At 37.6% G+C, this 10,921-nt stretch overlaps 1 non-coding gene across 1 annotated transcript; it reads left to right on the top strand.

Moving 5' to 3' along the window:
- The first annotated feature begins 9,774 nt into the window (after positions 1-9,774).
- LOC130454856 (U6 spliceosomal RNA) lies at positions 9,775-9,881 on the top strand. The gene has a single exon (XR_008912644.1). It is a non-coding gene; the product is annotated as a U6 spliceosomal RNA (small nuclear RNA).
- The last annotated feature ends 1,040 nt before the right edge of the window (positions 9,882-10,921 follow it).

Consider the following 10,921-nt stretch of genomic DNA (forward strand, 5'->3'; position numbering starts at 1 on the left):
AAATGTTTGTTCAAAAATAGTTATAACTGTGCTTTTTATAGTGGCCAAAAATTGGAAAATGAGAAGGTGTCCATCAATTGGGGAATGGCTGAACTAATTGTATCTAATGATGATGGAATACTATCATGCTGAAAGGAATGATGAACTGGAGGAATTCCATGTGAAATGGAACGACCTCCAGGAATTGATACAGAGTGAAAGGAGCAGAACCAGGAGAACATTGTACACAGAGACTGTGGTATAATTGAATGTAGCAGACTTTTCTACTAACAGCAATGCAGTGAGGATAATTCTGAGGGACTTATGAGAAAGAAGGCTATCCACGTCCAGAGAAAGAACTGTGGGAGTGGAAACACAGAAGAAAAACATACAATCAATCACATGGTTCAACTGGGATATGATTGGGGACTTTGACTTTAAGTGATCATTCTTTTGCAAATATGAATGATATGGAAATAGGCTTTGAACAATGATACATGTATTACCCAGTGGAATCAGGAGTGGGGAGGGAGGAGGAGGGGAAAGATCATGAATCATAGAACTATGGAAAGATAAATACATTAATTTAAAAAAACAATGACCTTTTCTCAGTCCTCATGCTTCTTGACCTCTCTGCAGCCTTTGAATATGTTGATCACTTTTCCCCATTTGAAACTTTCTTCTCTAGAATTTAGGGACATCCCTCTCCTGGTTTTCCTTCTACCTATCTGACTGCTCCTTTGCTGTCTCCTTTGCTCCTTCTCTAATTCATGCCTTTTAACCATAGGAATCCCTCAGGGCTACATGCTGGGCCCTCTTCTCTTCCTCTAAATAATTTCACTTAATGATATCGTAAGCTCTCATGGATTTTATTATAATCTCTGTGCTGATGATTTTTAAATCTACCTATCTTATCCCAATCTCTCTACTAATCTTCAATATTGCATCTCCACCTGCCTTTCAGATATCTGTAATTGGATGGACAGTAGACATCTTAAACTCTCTATGTCCAAAACAGAATTCATTTTCTTCCTCTTTCAATTCTTTCCTTTCAACTTTATTATTACTGTTGAGGCTATCATCCTCCTCCCAAACCCTCAGGCTCACAACCTAGAGCTCATACTGGATTCTACACTGTACCCTGACCCACACCATATCTAATCTGTTGCCAAAACATGTCAATTTAACTTTGGCAAGTCTCCTTATTCTCTCCTTTGATGCTGCCACCACTCTAATGCACACAATTATCACCTTATTTCTGAATTATTGCAGTAGTCTGCTGATGAATCTGCTTGCCTCGAGTCAATCCCCATTCCATTCCATGCTCTGTTCAGTCACTAAACTGGTTTTCCTAAAATGCAAGTCTAATCATGCATTCTCTGGCCCCCCTATTTAATAAATTCCATTGGCCTTCTATTGCCTCTAAAATCAAACACAAAATGCTCTGGCAAGCAAAATCTTTTGTGACCTATCCTCCTCTCACCTTTCCAGTTTTCTTATATCTTTCTCCCTGACATACATTCTTCCATCCAGTGACACTGGCTTCCTAACTGCTCCAGGAAAAAGATCTTCATGTCTCAGCTCTGAGCATTTTTTTAGCTGTCCTCATATGTCTAGAAGACTCTCTATAGCTCTGATAACTGACCTCCTTGGCTCTCTTCAAGTCTCAATGAAAATCTTACCCATTATAGGGAGCTTCCACAACCTCTCGATTCCAGTGCCTTCCCTCTGTTAATTATTTCCCATTTGTCCTCCTTAAAATTACTTTATTTGTTTTAATATTCTTTCCTCCATTATTGTAAGCTCCTGGAGGGCAAGGACTATCTTTTGCCTCTTTTTTGCATCCCCAGTACTTAGCACAGTGCATGACACAGACTAGGTGTCTTGAATGAATGATGTGAATGATGTGAATTCACACTGAAGATTAAAATAGAAAGATGTGAAACTATCTAGCCCCAAAGAGTTTAATCACCTATAAAAGAAATATAATTCTTTAAAAGACCTTTGTACTTTACAAATAAAGTTAGAGCCAAAATATATTTCAAAATCTCAAAGAAAACTGATAGTTTAGAAATAGGGATGATTAAAATGAATATTTATCTAAAAAGTGTAAGCTCCTTATAACAAGATAAAATAGGAGACCAGTGCCATAGTGAAGAGAGGAAATGGAATGGAAAATCTTTACTTAAGTGCTTACTATATTCCAGGGACTGTTCTAAGTACTGGGAATAAATTACCAACAAGAAATAGAATTTTTGCTTTAAAAGAGCCTACATTCAAATATGGGATTATGACACACATAGAAGAATGGTGGTGAGGATAGAGGGTTTTGGTAGCACTTTTTTTTTGTTTTTGCAAGCTTCTAGGTAAGCAGAGTGGGAGGAGCTACTGAGTGAACTTAAGTTAGGTATTAGTTTAGGAAGATTGTTTACCTTCTCTTGGGTTTCTGGTGTGCAAGACCATGGAGATAGCTGAAGTTGCTTTATGGTTTTTGCATAAATTGTGTTTTGGAGAAGTTTGAGAGCTTTGGAGAATCAGAAAAATGTCTAGTCCTCTATCTTTTGGTCCTGTGATTCCTCTTAATTGATTGGTAGTGCTGATTTGATTTGATTCCCCAACCCCCCCACTCACCCCCAACCCCACTGCTGCCCCCCCCAACTAATGAAGGAAGAGGCAAGTGGAATACACCTAGCAGCATGCCATGAAGATGGCCATGAAGTAATGCAGTGGGTTTGAGCTTCGATTACATATGGTGAACATTCACCACCCTGAAGCCCTGGGTCCTTGAGTGGGAAGTTTGAATGCTGGTTTGGCAGTCTGGGCTAGAGCACATTGGCATAGCAGAATGAAAACATTTGAGATGTAGCAGCATCTGACTAATGATTACCAACTATATATATATATATATATATATATATACATATACATATACATACATATATATTTATAACTATCCCCTGAGTTTGTTATAATGTTCCAAATATGTGCTTGGCTTAGAAATATATTTTGATGATTTTTTATATACTGGTTATATATAAAAGAAATGTGTCTATAGATGGTAGAAGAAATTATAATTTCATGCCTTAGATGACAAGATAGATTACAAAAATTACTATATTTAAATGATGATAAAACTAGGAAAGTTACCAAATGAGAACTAAAACCGCCTGAAGATGGTATTAACAATTTTGCATTGATACTTTTTAATACAAATTCCATTTCCCCAATAAATTTTCACATCATGCTTGCCATACAGGCAGTTATCTCAGCTTAGTTAGGCTGTACATTTCACTTAGATCTCTTCTGCTTTCAATCAAATAGCACAATAAATTATACAAGAGTAGATCCTTCCAAATTTCCATAGGAGGTATAATCCCCCTCATGTTGTTATCCAATCAGGTGGGGAAACACATACATATAACACTGGTAATTAAAGAACAAACATGACCAGGGACCACACATGGAGGGAACATGTAAGGGGAGTTGGCATGCTATCAAGAGTCAATGTAGCCAGGCAATAGTTATGGAAGGTACACAAGTAGGATTACCCTTTTGATTCTTCAAGGTATTGTCTGGAGATGCCATCATGCTTCTCTCTGTTGACCGTATTTCACCCCTAGTTTCCTGGTTTCTTTTAGGGATTGTAACATAATGAAGGCTTTGGGGCTTTATCTCTTCGGGGTCACTTACTGGCTAACTCAGCAACCCTCAACCCCCGTACAATGATTAGAAAGCCTCTCTCTAATAACGGTAGGTAACATCTCTTTCGTAATAGTGATAGACTGTAAGCTAGCACACAGATCGAAGGATGCTGCCCACTGAAGAAAAGGCAGTCAACCGTTTTTTCCCAGGCTAATAAGATAGTCTTTTCGTTTTAACTCTCTATCTAGGACTAAATTACATTATGTCTTCTTAGACAACTATCTAACAGACTTAGAATTTCCTTGTGGCTCTTTTTTAACCCCTTGTAGGGATTCTCTATCAATTTTAGGCACCCTTCCTTGCAGAATCCCCATAACAGCTTGGTGGAAGGTAGGCTGTGAAAAGCTCAAATGAAGATAAAATTATGAAAGACTTCATAAGAACTGAAACCTCAGGGGATGCTATTATAATTTTACATGAATGTGGACACATGGATTTTACTTCATTTCTAAGATCTCTGATCTAGCATGTCCATGGATCCAAGAAAACACAAGAACAAAGTAAGACAGCAAAAATCATTATCCTATTTTTCATTTTTTCTATCAGTTATAAGATTCTATGGTTTTGGTGTTATATTTGAGTCAATGAAAAACATCACTGACTTTTTATAGAGTCTTGCCCAAAGCCACAAAAATCATTAGTAGGAAAATTAGAAGTAGAATTGAAGTTTCTTGATCCCTAAATTCAGTGCTTTCTCTTCTGTATCATTTGTTAAGACCTGACAGAATGATCTATAAGAGCTTTTAAAATTTTGCATATCCAAATAGGACAAAGTTAAGTCAGTTCTTCAAGTCCCATTATAGTGTTGTGTAGAGAGCTGACTTCACAATCAGGAAGACCTGGGTTCAAGCCCTGCCTGACACATACTGGCTCTGTGACCCTGGGAAAGTCACTTAACTTGTAAAACATTCCAGAAAATAATCAAAGACTCTAAATTACAGAGCAATTGCTTATTTTGTATTTAGGAATTCTACTTAGCAGGAGTACCGTACATCAATGAAATTCAGAGATCTGGACCAAAGGAGAGAAAAAAAAGGGAAAAAATCTACTTAATTGACTTCTATAAAGGGGAGAGAAAAACTGAAAAATGTATCACTAAATAACTAGCTATTCATTTAGGAATTAATATTAGCTGTCCTACAACAAGGGAGAGGTCCCAAAATGAAGTAAATTCTTCATAGTAGTATAAAGAGATTTGAATCCCCCCTTCTATAAGTCCCTCTGTGAGAAACAACCTTCTATGTTCTCTCTGTCTTCCGGTATGAAAAATGGTTCAAACTGTTTTTAGGAGCAAAGCAGACTTCGCTCACTATACTGTTCAATCTTTCATTTCAAAGATGCCCCTTAAACTATTTGATTTATAGTATGAATAACTGATACGGGGGCAAAAAATATATAGTCCCAGCAATGTTTTATATATAAAAACTGGAACTAGATGCTATCTTTTTACATGATGATATAATTTTTCATATTCATTTTCTGACATTTTGCAACCCAAGTTCTCTCCCTCTTTCCCATCCCTTTTTCCTCCCCAAGAAGGCAGGTAATATGATATAGGTTGTACATATGCTATCATACAATACATATTTCCATATTTACCATGTTGTGAAATAAGTTATATTGCTTACAGGAGAGAAAAATTCTCAGAGGGAATGAAATGAAGAGGAAGCGAAGAATAGTATGTTTCAAACTGCATTTGGACTTCGTCTGTTTCTTCCATGGCGGTGGATATGCTTTTTTGTCATGAGTCCCTTGTATTGTCCTGGATTCTTACTTTGTTGTTAATAGTTAAGTCATTCACAGTTAATCATCATCTACTATTGTTGTTATTGTGGAGAAAAATCTCCTGGTTTTTCCTCACTTCATTTCATAAAAGTCTTTCCAAGATTTTTTTTTTTGTGATCATGTTGTTTTTTTTATTTCTCATGGCATGATAGTATTCCATTACAGGCATGTACCAAAACTTCTTCTTTAGCCATTCCCTAACTGATTAAAATCTCTTCAGTTTACAGTTCTTTGCCATCATAAAAAAAAAGCTGCTAAAATATTTTTGTACAAATAGGTTCTTCCCCCCTATCTTTAGTCTCTTTAACATTCAGATATATTAGTGGCATTGCTGGGTCAAAGGGTATGCAGAGTTTTATGGCCTTTTAGGCATGCTTCCAGATTGTTCTCTAGAAGTTTTGGATCAGGTCACTGTTCCATCAACAGTGTATTAGTGTCCCAATTTTTCCACATTTCCTCCAACATTTACCACTTCTTTTTTTGGTCACTTTAACCAATCTGATAGATATGAGGTGGTACTTCAGAATTGTTTTAATTTGCTATCTCTCTAATAATGAGTGATTTGCAGCATTTTTTAATATGACTAAAGATAGTCTTAATTTTTTCATCTGAGAATTACCTGGTAATAATATTCTTTGTTTGTTAATTGGTCTAGAAAAATGTCTAGATATTAATACTGCAGTCCATAAATGTAACTAGGAATATTTTTACCTGGGGCAAGCACCAACAACTTTGTTTAGGGAAGTGGCATAAAAGATCCATTTGAAGAGGGTCATGGTGAGTGCTTTCTTGCATGTGGGGAGACAGAGGCTCTGGCATCCTACAACACTTACTGTGGGGAGGCTCTCCTTGCCCTTCTGTCTCCAGAAACAGACCATATGGTACCTTCTTATTTTAACTAATTATTCATGATGAATAGTTACTAAGGTCAGATTTGGCATCAAAGAAGCCTGATTGGTGGGGGTGGAGTCATAACCCTTATAGAAAATTGTTAGATGCTTTTGGGGATGGAGCTGAAAGATAGCTTGAAGCCATCCTCTGCCCTACCCAGCTCCTAAAAAAAATCATGTTAGAAAGAATCTTAGGAATTATCTAGTCTAAATCCTCCACTTTACAGAGAAGAAAACTTAGAATCCAATTAGGATAAGTGATAGAGGAAGAGCTATTAAAATTAAACTGAAATAAAATTAAAGCTGAGCCAAAATGGAGCCAATGGAATGAACATTTCTATGGTCTTAACATATCACACAATGGGTCGGTAATCGGGACCACCTTTAACCATTTCAGTTTATAGAGGATAATACAGAGACCCAGAGTTGATGTCCATACCAAGACTGGAACCCACATTTTGGGCTTCCAAATTCAGTTCTTTTTCTACCATCCAGGAGAACAGAGATGCCAGCATCACCAGAATTGCACTGCCTGGTTTCATGGTTTCATGAATGAGGATAAGAAGCTGAGCAGAAAGATAGCCTACTGTTATTTCCAGGGGCACAGTGTCCCCAATATCCCACACCCCATAAAATTTGGGCAGCTTGAGACCACAAAGCTTTGAGAGAAAGAAAAAGAGTTTTGGAATAAAAGTAGGTATATTTCTGGGAAAGCAAGGTTTTCCAGCAGGAGTTGGAGGACTATCTCCCTTCCCTACATGACCCCTCCTGAAGGAACCCCACTCTAATCTTCCACCTCTTGGGACCGGCCATGCTGATAGCAGAGGATTCCTTCATCTGGAAAAGCATTTCTCCTTCATGGAAAGCCTAGGCTCCGTCTTTCTCAAAATATGGGGACCCTGAGATATTTATTCTCTCTCAATTTCACAACACGAATTTAGCCTGGAAGAACCTGCTTCCCAGGGTGCCACAGGTTCCTAGGATTCACAGCTTCTGAACTCTCCCCTGGAGGAGTGATTCCCCTAGGGTGTGTCTACTCTTGGCCCCAGGGAGCCAAGGCTATGCTAGAGCTTGCTTCCAATAAGACTTAGTTTCTACCATATCAAGGACCCCTTGAGACAACTGAACCTCTCTCCTGAAGAGAGCCTGCTTCTACCTCAGATCTCACTCTCTTGTCACAGTTCTGTTTAGCCAAAGTTCACCTCCTCCTCCAGATTCTGACTCTTAAAGGAATACAAACCCTGTTACATGCCTTTATATTTCCATTACTGGCTAAATTTTGACCCTGGAACCAAGCCCCAGTTCCTGGCCTCTATTTAGAACCCTGATGAATTCACCCCATTTATGTCTAAATTTCCTCATTGTCTTACTTTCCATCCTCATTTCCAATCACTTTATCCTACATGGGGTAAATTAAGCAATTCAAGGATCTAGAACACAAAGGAATTTTGGAGCCTCTCAAAAAATGAAAATATAAATACATAATCAAAAATGGGAAAAATCATTAATCAAATGTAGTATCATGTGGTATTGATATAAAGTTCTATGATCAATTATAATGTGAAGTTTTCAGAAGCAAGCAGTTCATTCTTGGGATCAGGGACCTTTATTCTTTTAAAGTACTTAAATCAGTTCTGCATATAGGGGAAAGGAGAAAGGAAAAGCTCCTTTTCAAATACCATAAACTCTGAAAAGTGATTGAATTTACTATAGACTGTACCCTTAAGAATGGACCTTAAATTAGGGGTGGAGAAAATAATTCCACCATTTTTTCCAAGAGCAGAGCAAATGAGAAAGGGAGGAACTGTTCTAGTTTAATAATGTCATAAATCCCTGAAGGTTTTAACTGACTAGTAGGGAAGCCTGCCCATAACTGTAGCAGCTGGTGAGCAATTTGTAGTTTGTGCATATCTCCTTCTAAGTCTATTTACAGCAAGATTTTAACTCAGTTGCTTTGGGTCAAACTTAGTCTCCCTAGACCCATTATCACCACACCACTCTAGACCCATGTGGATATGACCAAATGAGGGTAATTTGTGGTGACATTTTAGGGCGAAGTCTTGATAGATTAAATCTTACAATTTTCCTTTATTCATCACTGTAGGGAGGAAATTTCTCAATATAGGGTTGGGTCTAGAAGGCTAATATTCCTTCAGGAAGTATTTAACACTCCTAGCAAGCCTTCCCACATTGAGTTTAAAAAAATCATCTGTATGGGATGTTTATTTAACTTGCAGTGAGTGAATCCTCTAATAGCATCAATAGCATCTAGTTACATATTAAACATTCCTATTAGTAGAGACATGCCCAGTAAAGAATGGACCCTAGAGCATTACTTCTCAAATTGAAAATGGGGATCCTTAAAGGCATGTTATGAATGTGCTTTGAAGCCCAGTAATGTATATATATATATATATATATATATATTATCCTTTTCTATATAGTAATGCAAAGAGATAAACTAAATACCTGAATGGAATTGGATCTGTTTAGCAATTATTATTTACTTAAACCACAAGAGCAAAAACTCTCAAATCTACACCCCTTTCTGGCAAACAAAAATACAGGTGGAAAATCACTTATTAAGGACAGCACATTGTGACTCTTTTTGCATGAGATGTTTGGAGTTAGCAGGTTTCTTTGAAGGGTATCCTAAATGTTTGTAACTTCCTAGTTTTTGTATTAAAAGTGTTCCCTCTTTTTAACTTTTCTGAGAAGCCTTATTGTCTTATTATAGAGGCCCTATCCTTATCTCAATTTTAAATAATAGAAGTGCATTTCTCTCCTCCCTCCCTCCCTCCTTCCCTTCCTCCTTCCTTCCTTCCTTCCTTCCTTCCTTCCTTCCTTCCTTCCTTCCTTCCTTCCTTCCTTCCTTCCTTCCTTCCTTCCTTCCTTCCTTCCTTCCTTCCTTCCTTCCTTCCTTCCTTCCTTCCTTCCTTCCTTCCTTCCTTCCTTCCTTCCTTCCTTCCTTCCTTCCCTCCTTCCTTCCCTCCTTCCTTCCTTCCCTCCTTCCTTTCTTCCTTCCTTCCTTCCCTCCTTCCTTTCTTCCCTCCTTCCTTCCCTCCTTCCTTCCTTCCTTCCTTCCTTCCTTCCTTCCTTCCTTCCTTCCTTCCTTCCTTCCTTTCTTCCTTCCTTCCTTCCTTCCTTCCTTCCTTCCTTCCTTCCTTCCTTCCTTCCTTCCTTCCTTCCTTCCTTCTTTCCACTCTGCCTTCCTCCTCCTCTTTTTTATCCTTCCTTTTCTCTTCCTAACCCACCTCCCCACTGCCATCTCCTCCAAGCAGGTTTTCCTTGCAAAGTTGCAGAATAAGTGCCAAAAGGTAAATCATGAATTCAGAGAGGCTGTTAAAGTTCAATCACTTGTATTTTTGCTGTTTGGAATGTTCTATAACTTTAGGATAACATAAAAAATGAGTCTTCAATGTTTCCTTCAGCAGCACATATAGTAAAATTGGAACAGTATAGAGAAGACTAGCATGGCCCCTGTGCAAGGATGACATGCAAATTCTTTAAGCATTCCATATTTTTTCTGATAAAGGTCTTATTTCACAAATATATTAAGAACTAATTCAAATTTAAAAGTATCTGCATCATTCCCTAATTGATATGTGGTCAAAAGATATGGATAGGCAGTTTTCAGATTTATAAATCAATGCTATCAATAATTATCTGTAATAGTTTAGGGACTAAATCAGAGGAAGCAGAGCAGCAATATTTTCCCTTCCTTTCACTCTCTTCTCCTCTTTGCCTCCTCCCCTCAAGCTTTGATTCATGGACAGTAAACAGTGGGAAAAACAACTGACCCAGGGAATAGAAGGGAGAACACTGATCTTCCACAGTGCTCACAAGATCCAGCTCTAGGAAGCAAATGACTGAGGCAAGAAGGTATGTATGCTCCATTTCCTTGTGTCTCATAAAATACATTCGGTAACATCATTGTCATGATCATCATCAATTCCCTAAGAGCTAGAGTTGGCTTTGTAAATGATGAGTTTCACACAGGACTCTTACTTCTGGAAAGAGGTATTCGATTCTCCTTGATTTAAAGGATGGCAACTTCCTTGACTTTAAGGCTTTTAAAGCTTTTAATCACATTATATAACCTTGGCATAGATGATAATTCAGTCTAGAAATAACCAGCATTGATGTAAATGAAATGCTGGAAGAAGTAAAGACCTTTATAAAAAATTGAACAATGTAGTTTCTTTTCCTGAGCTTTCATCAGGATATAGGCTCCTCTATAAGTTTCTGCAATGATATCCTAAACACTACTAGAAGCAGAAAGGAAACTACAACTACCAGCAATTTTATTTTATTTTTTTTTAATTGAAAATTTTTATTTAATTAATTGAAAATATTTTTCCATGGTTACATGATTCATGTTCTTTCCCTCCTCTCTTCCCCACCCCCCAGTGAACATGCAATTCTACTGAGTTTTACATATGTCATTGATCAAGACCTATTTCCATATTATTGAAAATTGCACCAGAGTGATCCTTTAGAGTCTATATTCCAAATCATATCCCCATTGACCCATGTGATCAAGCAGTTGTTTTTCTTCTGTGTTT

The sequence above is a fragment of the Monodelphis domestica genome, chromosome 5 (genome assembly GCF_027887165.1).
Source record: "Monodelphis domestica isolate mMonDom1 chromosome 5, mMonDom1.pri, whole genome shotgun sequence".
Lineage (NCBI taxonomy): Eukaryota > Metazoa > Chordata > Mammalia > Didelphimorphia > Didelphidae > Monodelphis > Monodelphis domestica.